The sequence below is a fragment of the Gavialis gangeticus genome, unplaced genomic scaffold, assembly GCF_001723915.1.
Source record: "Gavialis gangeticus isolate Ggan-Ray unplaced genomic scaffold, GavGan_comp1, whole genome shotgun sequence".
Taxonomy (NCBI): Eukaryota; Metazoa; Chordata; order Crocodylia; family Gavialidae; genus Gavialis; species Gavialis gangeticus.
This window is the reverse complement of record NW_017729033.1, coordinates 35,389,463-35,399,301: the sequence shown is the minus strand read 5'-3', so window position 1 is coordinate 35,399,301 and position 9,839 is coordinate 35,389,463. Positions and strand designations below refer to the sequence as shown.

The following is a 9,839-nucleotide window of genomic DNA, read 5'->3' as shown; positions in this document are numbered from 1 at the left end:
CTGGGGCCCCTTCTCCTTCTCCCCAACCAGCCTTCAGAGCTGCTTCTTTTAAGGACCCATTAGCACCTCTTCCTGCAAGAAGCAATGTAAGCAGACATTCAATATGACCAGCTTTACTTGCATACATAGTACTCTGGGAAAGGGAGAAGATTTGTGTTTTTTTAAAAACCTGCTGGTGGAGACAAGATGGGGAGAGAGGAAAGCACATATACAAAAGCAGCTCGTGAGATATTTTGGGAGAGTTCAAGCACTGCTTCTCCTGCCTGCCCCCCCCCCCCCCAACCCTGTGCATGACTCTTCCCTGCTCTGCCCAAGGGTTAGAAGTGAGGTCTGAATTACCCAGGGGAACTCAAGGGTGCCTCTACACCAGCCAGAAGGCTGCTCTGAAGAGCTCTAATTACAGCATGTCAGAGCACACTTGATTAATCAAGTCTGCTAGAGCGTGCTAATTAGTGCCAGCCTCCAAGTCTTGTGTGTCAGCAACCCTGCACTTCAAAATGACAGCAGGGGTATTTTAACTAAAGCGCATTCAATGAGTTTTAGAAAAAGGGCCACCGGCCACCATTTTGAAGCGCGGGGATGCTGATACATGAGAGACTCCAGGCGCTGTAATTAGACTGGCTTTTGGAGCCACACTAATTAAAATGCCCACCCCTGGAGCATGTGTAAAAATGCCCCAAGAGCTCACTTCTCATTAGCAGCACAGGTGAATGTGTGGGAGGGGGGCTGACAGCCCCTGCCAGTGTCTCTCCAGCTCCCCTTGCTGGTGAGTGCTGGCACAGCAAGTTCCCAGGGCACTTTTCCCAGCTCTGGATAGCTCGCCCTGTGAATGTGAAGCAGGTCACAAGGCATGACAAATTCCATCATGATGGTTTTCCATCATCAAGACATTGCCTATTGCTTGATGAAAATAATGTCTGCCAGGGCCTAAAACCCAGTCAAATTATTAGCCCAATAGCTAGAGCTACTATTTTTTCTGCATTAACAATTTTATCCCATCTTAAAGCACTTTTTGTAAGATTTCGGTTGTATACCTTTAAATAACCTACTCACCGCAAGGAGGGGACTTATTTGTCCACCTTTGTCAGTCTTTTCAACATCAGTCCCATGGCCGGCTCCCAGTCACTGTGGAACTTCTTTAGCAGTAGCATCACTTTGTTAGCTGCTTTCCCATGAAGCATTTTGTGTCTTTTTTTCTCACTTGCCCTGCTGCTCTGTCTCACTGAGGAGAAAAAAAAAAACCTTCTCAGCACTCATACCATGAATTTGGCTCTGGCCTGCTCCTTCTTTACCTCCCTGTTTTTTCCGGATTGCTGTTCAAGCCAGGTTGCAAACAAATTTTTATGGAGTGTATAAACCTACCTCCCCTTTTACTACCAAAAGCTACTTCAGGGACTATTTCTGTGACTCCTCTACCTCATAACTCTTCTGTGATTCCAGAAAATACTTTGTTACCCTCAAGGCTTTTGGCCTTCTTGGACATAAACTAGGGTACAAAATACAAAATGTTTTCAACTTATTGAAGATCTGTTCATCCAGGTCTTCCTTAACATGGAAATGAATTGACACCCCATGGCAAAGAGCTGATTGGTTATCATGTCATGGCTTTGAGTTCACATGTGGTTTCAAGGAGAATGGAGCCAAAACAAACCCCCAGTTTTTCATAGAAATTTTCATGGAAATAATAGTTTTAAATAAAGCAGATTGGAATTTATCTTTTATAATGACTTAGTGATATAAAACAATCAATATTCCTTCAGAAAAAATGTTTGTGTCAAATGTTTCATTATCCTATCAGCTTTTCTGACTCAATATTTTAGGACATTTTCAGTCCATAAAAAAATTTGAAATCTGAGCTCATTGTACTAATTTCAGATGGAAACAAGTGCTGAAATTTCAAACTAGCATCTGGGATAAAAATTCATATTTCACTCAATCCTAGTTCTAAGGTCGGAACTGACAGCTGTTCTTAAAATTAAGGTATTGACGTTGTTTCCCATCAGCCATATTGCCATCTTTATTTTTAAACCAAACCTTTTTTAAGCAAGTCACAAGGTAATCTGCACTATTACTTTCAATTACAGTTTAATAATTTATGAAATTACTTAGTATTATACCTGCAATATGTCAGTCAAGCTTCATTACATTGCAATGAGGTTTGATTTAACATAGTCATTATTACCACTGTTAGAAGTTTGTAGGGGGGAAGAATTCATGCAAATGTCTTATTTTTGACCATTTTAGATTAAAATAAGCAGCTGTAGAGGAGCAACAGTATATTACAGAGCACAGAGCCTACCCAGGACTATAACCCCCCTTATAACAATACAGAAATGCACTAGCCCATTACTGTGCATTGTGTATTAAATGGTCTCAATGTTTCTTACAAAAATTATTTTAAGAGTAAAGATGAAGGAATGAATAGTCATGAAGAATGTAAATCACTCTCCAACAAAATGTTCTAAGGCTTCATTAAGCCTCACTGAAAATATGTAAAACTACATGCATTGTATACAAAGTACACTTACATACATAGATGCCTTTTCACTGAATACAAGATAATACTGACATGCTGTTTGTTTTTTAAGTACTGAAATGTAATTACTGTACAACTGATTTAGAGAGCAATAAAGTTAAAAAAACCAGGAAGGAATAATTTCATTCAATTTGAATAAAGATTTTAAAGAAAAAGTATTCAGGGAGGAAGCTTAATATAGTAAGTCTTTTACATATTGTTATTAATTCTGAAATTCATCCTAAATTTGCCCAGACCATACAAACTAAGATACCACTCTATTCAGAATTTAACAGTCAAGCAAATACAAGTAGAGATATTATTTCTTCTGTATTTCTCACTCAGTGCTGTCTTCCCTGTTTGTAGTAAAGGCATAGGTGGAAGGAGAAAATATTACTACAGGAGGCTGAGTAAAAGTTAAACTTAAAATATACTTCTACGCACACACACACAGACACTGCCCAGCACATAAGTCTGTGAAGGAGAAGAGGCAGGGTGGGCGAGGGGCAGATTGAGGCCCCCACGGTGAGGGAGGGAGTGGGGCAGTGGCAGGGGCTGGGGTGAATGGAGCCCCAGGGCCAAGGCAGGTCATGGGATGATCGAAGCCCAAGCAGCTCATCCAGAGACACCGTGCACACACTGTGGGGGGCATGTGCCCCCAGGTTAGTGCACAGGGCATCACAAAGGTGGGCTGCCCGCTGGACTCTGAGCTGCGCTGGGGATGCCCAGGAGCTGTGTGTGACGCCATTGCCTGCTGCCACCAAAAGCCACATGGTGTCACAAGTGGCTCGCTGGCAGTGGCAGCAGGGCACGGAGCCCAGAGGACTGCCTGCCTCCATGACACCCCATGCACAAATCCTGGAGGCACATGTCCCCCCGCCAGGATGCATGCAGCAGTGGAAGCTGCCCCCCAATGCCCCTGGACGAAGCCACCTGGGCTCTGAGCATCCCATGACCCACCCTGGCCCCACGGCCCAAATCACCCTAGCCCCTGCCTCTACCCTACTCCCTGCCTCATTGCAGGGGCCTCAACTTGCCCCCCACCTCCCTTCTGTTTCACAGACTTACCTGCTGGATGCTCCATGCCTGGCCACCTCTGCAGGCTGCGGCTGCATGTCTGTCTGTGCATGCCCCCTCTCCTCTGTGGCAGCTGCCCAGAGCTGCCCTGTGGCCCTCTTCGCTAACACCACTGCACTGCATTTGTGGGAGCTAAGCCCGTTATACCCAGCTTTCCACCACCAATAAGTAAAGGCCCCTAGTTTGCATATTTTAAAGCACCAGTATCACATATATAAGAACTTTATACTGGACACATCTACATGAGATGTTTACTGCACAGTAGACTAATTAGCTGTGCAGTAACATCTCAGCATCAATGCATGTGCCCCTATTAGGCTAGAGTAAACTAATTTACTCTGCATCTGGATTGTATTTGTAAATACAAGTACTATTTAGCTATGGAATAAAAAACACCACAGCAGCACACATGTATATGCTGCCCTGGCTGTTTGGGTTACATTGGTGCTTCAGTGTGGTGGATGCCTTCCAGTTATCCCCACACTGAAGCACCCCTGTGCTCATGCTAGACCCCCAGCAGCCTGTATCCTGGCTTGTATTTCTAAGAATGCTTTCTTTGGGCATCTATACACATATTCTGAGGTGGGGAGCCCTGATAGCCACTCTAATTAAAGCGCTCACAGTGTCATGTGTATTCATGCTGAAATTCCAGCATATTGGAGCTGACCTGATTAATTAAGTCTGCTGGAGTGTTGCAATTGCTCCGCTCCAGCTGCCTCCTGCGTCTCATGTATAAGTGTCCCCATGCTTAAAAATGGTGGTGGGGGCACTTTAACTAAAGCTCATCAAATGAGCTTTAGTTCAAGCACCCCCATAACCATTTTTAATTGTGGGGATGCTGATGCATGAGATGCAGTGGCACTTTAATTACACCAGCTTGCAGAGTTGCTCTAATTAAAGAACCACCCCTTCCCCCCCATATACACATACATGTAAAAGTGCCCGGAGGTACTCAATTTAATGTGCATTACCTAAAGCACCTTAATGAATGTGTAAACACACCCCAAGAGCCCAGACATACAGACCACTTTAAACCAGTTTAGACTTCCTTGAACACTTCTCAAAAGCACGCTGGGAAAAATCAAGTACTATTTTGAACCTGTCCTCTCTGAACCAATTCAAGGTTCTTTGGGGTCGGGGGAAGAAGCCAGGTTTAGAAGAACAGGCACTTTGTGGCCCTTTGTTTGTGGTGGGAGGGTGGTTGTGCCTGTAACAGGAAACACATATCAGTTGCCGGGTGGTGGAGAGTGGGGAAGCAGAGCCATTGAACAGTGGGCACTTACTAGAATGGAAGGGCTGCTGTGTCTATGCTAGATGTGAACTGTTCCTTGCTCTCTGTGCTGCCCTCATGCAGCCAATACTGCCCTCAAGGTTTCACCCAGTACGTGGGGGTTAAAAAAGCCAAGGAGTTCTTTGGGGGGCCTAGAGCCCCAGTCGTGTATGTGTGGACACTTCAGTCCAGGGACATTTATGAATCAGTTCCCAATTAGTGACATCCTTGGAACCGTTTAAGTGATATGTCTGTCTGCACTCTTTGTTCGCACTGCAGTCAAAGGGAGTTCCACTGTGACTTCAGTGGGAAAACTCAGCTGTTTCAAAAATTCCAGGATTCATTGAAAGCTTGGGTGCCTTTGATTGTAAGCTGTTTGGGTCAAGTATTGTCTCTGTGTTTAATGCAGCTCCAACTACATCATATTAAACAAACAATAAATAATAATTTTGTGTTGCTGAAGTCATTTTTCCCTGACTCATGCACTGGCAGATGAAGATGATTCACAGCTGTTTTATGAGGCCATTTAAATGCTCTGTCATTAGATGCAATAGGCCAGTGACAACTAACAGGTCAACTGAGGATTCTGCTAGGGAGAAAAATGATAGATGGAATTAGAGCAGGAATAAATACAAGGAGAAAAAAGAATCATAGTATTGAAGTCTAGAAGAAACAATATTATGACTATATGGATTTAATGGCTGCTGGTATCTAGTTCAGTGACAGGTACTCTCATCCACAGGGACCAAAGTACACAGTGTGCTTTGAGGAGACCTGGAGGCAATCCTTCAGCCCAAATCCCTTGATAGGATAATATGCTATGGCTCTTTTTATGCTGGAGGTGGCATCCTTTCTAGATCCTTTCTGAGTATGTCAGCTGATGATAACAGCATAATTTCCCCTAGAAATGTTAACTCCCCCTCTCTTTGCCTTACAAAGAAGAAAAGCATAAACATTTCCTTTGAGTCATTCTGAATAAATACTTTAAGAATATTAAAAAATGAGAAGTGGATTAAAGTTCTCAGGCTGAATTCCAAACCATGTAGACTGCTTTGTTAATTTAAAAAGGAGGAACATTATAACCTTGAGTGCCCGCACTGTGTGACAGGCAGGCATTATCTGTGTTAAAAATATGTATTATGTACCTATCTGTAACCATAGATATATAATCTCATCTGTTATTTCTCCTTTCCATGTAGGAAATTTAGCAGTGAGCAGGTAAAAGCAATTCTGTGACATCATGGATGTACTACAGGAACTCCTGGGTGTCATTAGCTGTTGCACTTTGTTTCTTTGCATTTAAAATGCAGAATGCATTAGCATTTGCTTGTTTTGAAGTTCTCCAGGGTATTCTACAACCAAGTTGCCTGGTAGCAGAACAATCTGTGTTCCTCAGATATGCAAGTGACTAATTTTCCATCAATCAGAGATGAAACTTAAATAAATAAAGGTACTTCATGGGGCTGCTGTGCCTAATGATAAGCAATTATACAAAGTCAAATTAAGGCAGTTCTTTGTGAGGGTCCTGTGAAATTGGTTAAGCAAAAAGAATAACTGCACCATTTCACCGATTCATCCTATTGCTCATTTCAGAGGGAGCATTATCTCAGTTAACTGATGCAATTAATATGAAAATGAGGAAATCATTGTTTAAGAAGATGAGGGGAAAAAGGGGGTCTTAATGCAGTGGCACTGAAGAATAAGAGTCACAGAGACAGAAATTTGCATAGGTCAATGGTAATGCAATGCATTTAGCACATATTCAAAGCTTAACTTGCATAGTAATACATATCCATTAAATTCTCATTATGATGACCTGTGTCCAACACAATTCGATTTTTCTGAATCTTAATGATAAAAAGTTAATTACGCTAAGGTGAAAACCTTTTGTACTTGGTCTTAAAATAAAACACTGAAAGGGCACTGAGACTATCTTTTAGATGTGGCAGGTAGTTTCACTTATGCTTAATTCAATATTTTATTAACCATGACAAGATTTGAAGTTTGGTTTCTTTGTGCACTGCAGATTTTTAATGTAGTCAGTAGCAATAAATAAGCCTTTGTCTGTACATTTACGATTTAATGCTAGTGATTTTCCACTTAGAGGCTTCAGTCACAGCGCACACTGTCACAGATTATCTTGGTTTTCTTATTTTAGTAACTAGAAAAGCTACCCAAATTTAGGGAAGAAAAGATGTATTTTTCACTAGCACACATTCCTGCTTTTGTTCTAGCGATCTGCCTTTGTATCCAATAACTCTTAACTCAGTATATTACAAGTTCTGCAACATCTGTTTCTTGTCATGACCTGATTTCACTTCTCACCCCAGCTACAGGTTAAAGATAAGTGTCCGAGTGGAGCCAAGTCCTTGTGTCCACTAATCTCACATTCTAAGATGGGGCATGCAATTATTTTGGGCGCAGGGCTGTTTACCCAGTTTTGGCAGGCTGTTGAGGGCCACATGGGTAGCCCCACCTCTTGACAGGTGCCCCGCCCCCTGGTCACCATCTTGGGACCAATGTCCCAATGTCCGGGGACCGATGTCCCAGGGCCAGCACCGGTGGAGCACAAAGCAGGGCACAGGCTGGCAGGGGTCTGTGGAGCTCGGCTGGGCTGCACCAGCAGGGAGAGGGGGGAGCTGGCTCGGCTCCATAGAGCCCCTGCCAGCTGGGACCCCATGTTCCTGCCACCCTGCTTGGGCCCCACCAGCACTGGGCCCAGGACACCGGTGCAAGCCCCATGCTCCTGCTGGCTCCCCACCCACTCACTCCCAGCATCCCCCAGCTCAGCAGTACAGGCAGGGGGCAGCGCACAGACCCGACCCCCTGCTTGCCAGCAAGGAAGATGGTGCTGAGCATGGGGGAAAACTGGCCCCTCACCCGCCCCATGGCTGGCGCGCCCTGCTACAGGCACTCGCAGCCCATGTGGGGCTGTCCAGAGCAGGCACAGGCAGCCCCACATGGGCTGCAAGCAGCTACACCATGGGGTGCTGGCCATGGGGTAAGCAAGGGGCTGCTTTTCCCTGCGCTCAGCACCAGCTTGTAACCCAGCCCCGCTGCCAGCCTGGGCTCCAAGCTGGCTCTGGGCTCGCCCATTGGTGGCAGCAGCTGCAGCCCTCCCCACTTGCCATGCCGGGCAGTGTTGGCTGCTGCTGCTTGCCTGGAGCTCACACTCTGGGCAGCCCACAGGCGGCGGTGGCAAACACTGCCCGGTGCAGCAAGTTGGGGGGCTGCAGCCCCTGTTGCCACACGCAGCCCCGATGGGCAAGCCCGAAGCCGGTGTGGGGCCCAGGCTGGCAGTGGGCCGGGTCACAAAGTGGTGCTGAGCGCGGTAGGGAAAAGCGGCCCCTTGCCCATCCTGTGGCTGATGCCCTGCGTTGCAGCCACTCACAGCCTGCATGGGGCTGCCTGTGCCTGCTCCGGACAGCCCTGTGGGCTACAAGTGGCTGCAGTGCAGGGTGCTAGCCACGGGGTGGGCAAGGGGCCGCTTTTCCTCACCCTGCACTCAGCTTTTCCCCAGGCCACTTTTCCCCGGGCTCCTTCCTTGCCCTCCCCACCCCCCTTCCCTCTTACCTGTGGTTCCGGCGTGGGGCAGCCATGTGGTCCCAGATCAGAAGCCCCTGCAGGGGCTTCCAGCAGGGGGTGGGCCCTGCTGTTGTGGGAGCCCGCCTGGTTTCCCCTGGGTCCTATTGCCCTTGGTTCCTGTCATTTTTGACAGGAACAAAGGGCAGATAAATATTAATTTTCTAAACTTTTTAGGGGCTCCACGGGCCAAATAGAATGACCTCGTGGGCTGGATCCAGCCCGTGGGCCATATTTTGCCCACCCCTGCTCTACATGGTGAAGTACATGCTCTGAGTCATGCTTCACACTAACCTGAAGGTGCAGAAATCTGCTGTGTTCAGGTTCTGACAGGTATGTAGTTACAGAAAACAGATTGCTGTCATTTATGTTGTGCAATCAAGAGTAAAACATGGACCTAAGTCTCATTTATGTTGAAGCCCCTCTATACTGCTCTGGCCATTTTAGGTATTTAAAAAAAGGGACTGAATTATTTTAGAATGATCTCTAGGGCCCCTTTGCACCAAAATTAGAGTGGCATAAAGGGGTCTTGGTATCAATATGAACTGTTATTTTATTCTGAAATAGGTATTCAGGACATTATTGGTGCTATTCATGGACATGATCCAGCACTGTACTTAGTGCATCTTGTGAGGAGTTTAGTTCTCTCAGCTCTTATAATTCAATAGAAATTAAGGGATCCTAGTACATCACAGCAGGTACTAGAAGCCAGAGTTTTAAGGTCAGTTAAAAGCCTATAGGTACAGAAAGGCACCTTGCAAGTGTGAGAAATCTGATTACAGTGGAAAGTAAGTTTCCACTAGGCAACCATATCCTTCTTTACGCGCCTAAATACATTTAAAGTTTTGGACACAAGTGCTTTAAAGGATTAACTCAATATTTTTGTCAATATTATTTTGATAACATTATTGTCAATATTTTGCTAAGTACAGTTTTATAAATAAAAAAAAATCCAGGCAGGGAAGAATGGTATAGCACATGCATTTCTTTTTCTTTTCTTTTCTTTCCATCTTTTGTGACTTTTTGGTAAGAGAAGTCTCATAAAATTGAGTATGAAAAACCAACAGGGTACTGAACTATAGAAATTGCTATAAACCTTATTTAATGTAATAGAGAGTGAGGTTCCTTGGTACAGAGTTCTATAGGCTAGTTTAGACGTTCAGTTGAAGCTGTCTTTCTATCAAATTATCATGACTTGTCTATAAAGTTTCTTTTCTCTATTCTCAATCTTTACAATTGAAAGAATTGATAACCCCCTCTTACTGCATAGGAAGTTGCCATTTTGTGTGTAGATTAGATGCAGCATGTTCTAGAATGTATACATGCATATGTAATTGGATTTTAAACTTCATTGCAGAACAACATGGACATTTTTTTACCTCCCTACCTGCCATC

The 9,839-nt window shown here is 44.7% G+C and overlaps 1 long non-coding RNA gene across 1 annotated transcript in view; it reads right to left on the bottom strand.

Annotated features, from left to right (window-relative positions):
* The window catches only part of LOC109304137, a 23,250-nt gene extending 18,857 nt beyond the window's left edge, over positions 1–4,393 (bottom strand). The window contains exons 1-2 of the long non-coding RNA XR_002099305.1: positions 4,260–4,393; positions 3,853–3,858 (exon numbers count right to left, since the gene is read on the bottom strand). This is a non-coding gene — a long non-coding RNA (uncharacterized LOC109304137). The remainder of the gene's footprint in view (positions 1–3,852; positions 3,859–4,259) is intronic.
* Positions 4,394–9,839: the final 5,446 nt, after the last annotated feature.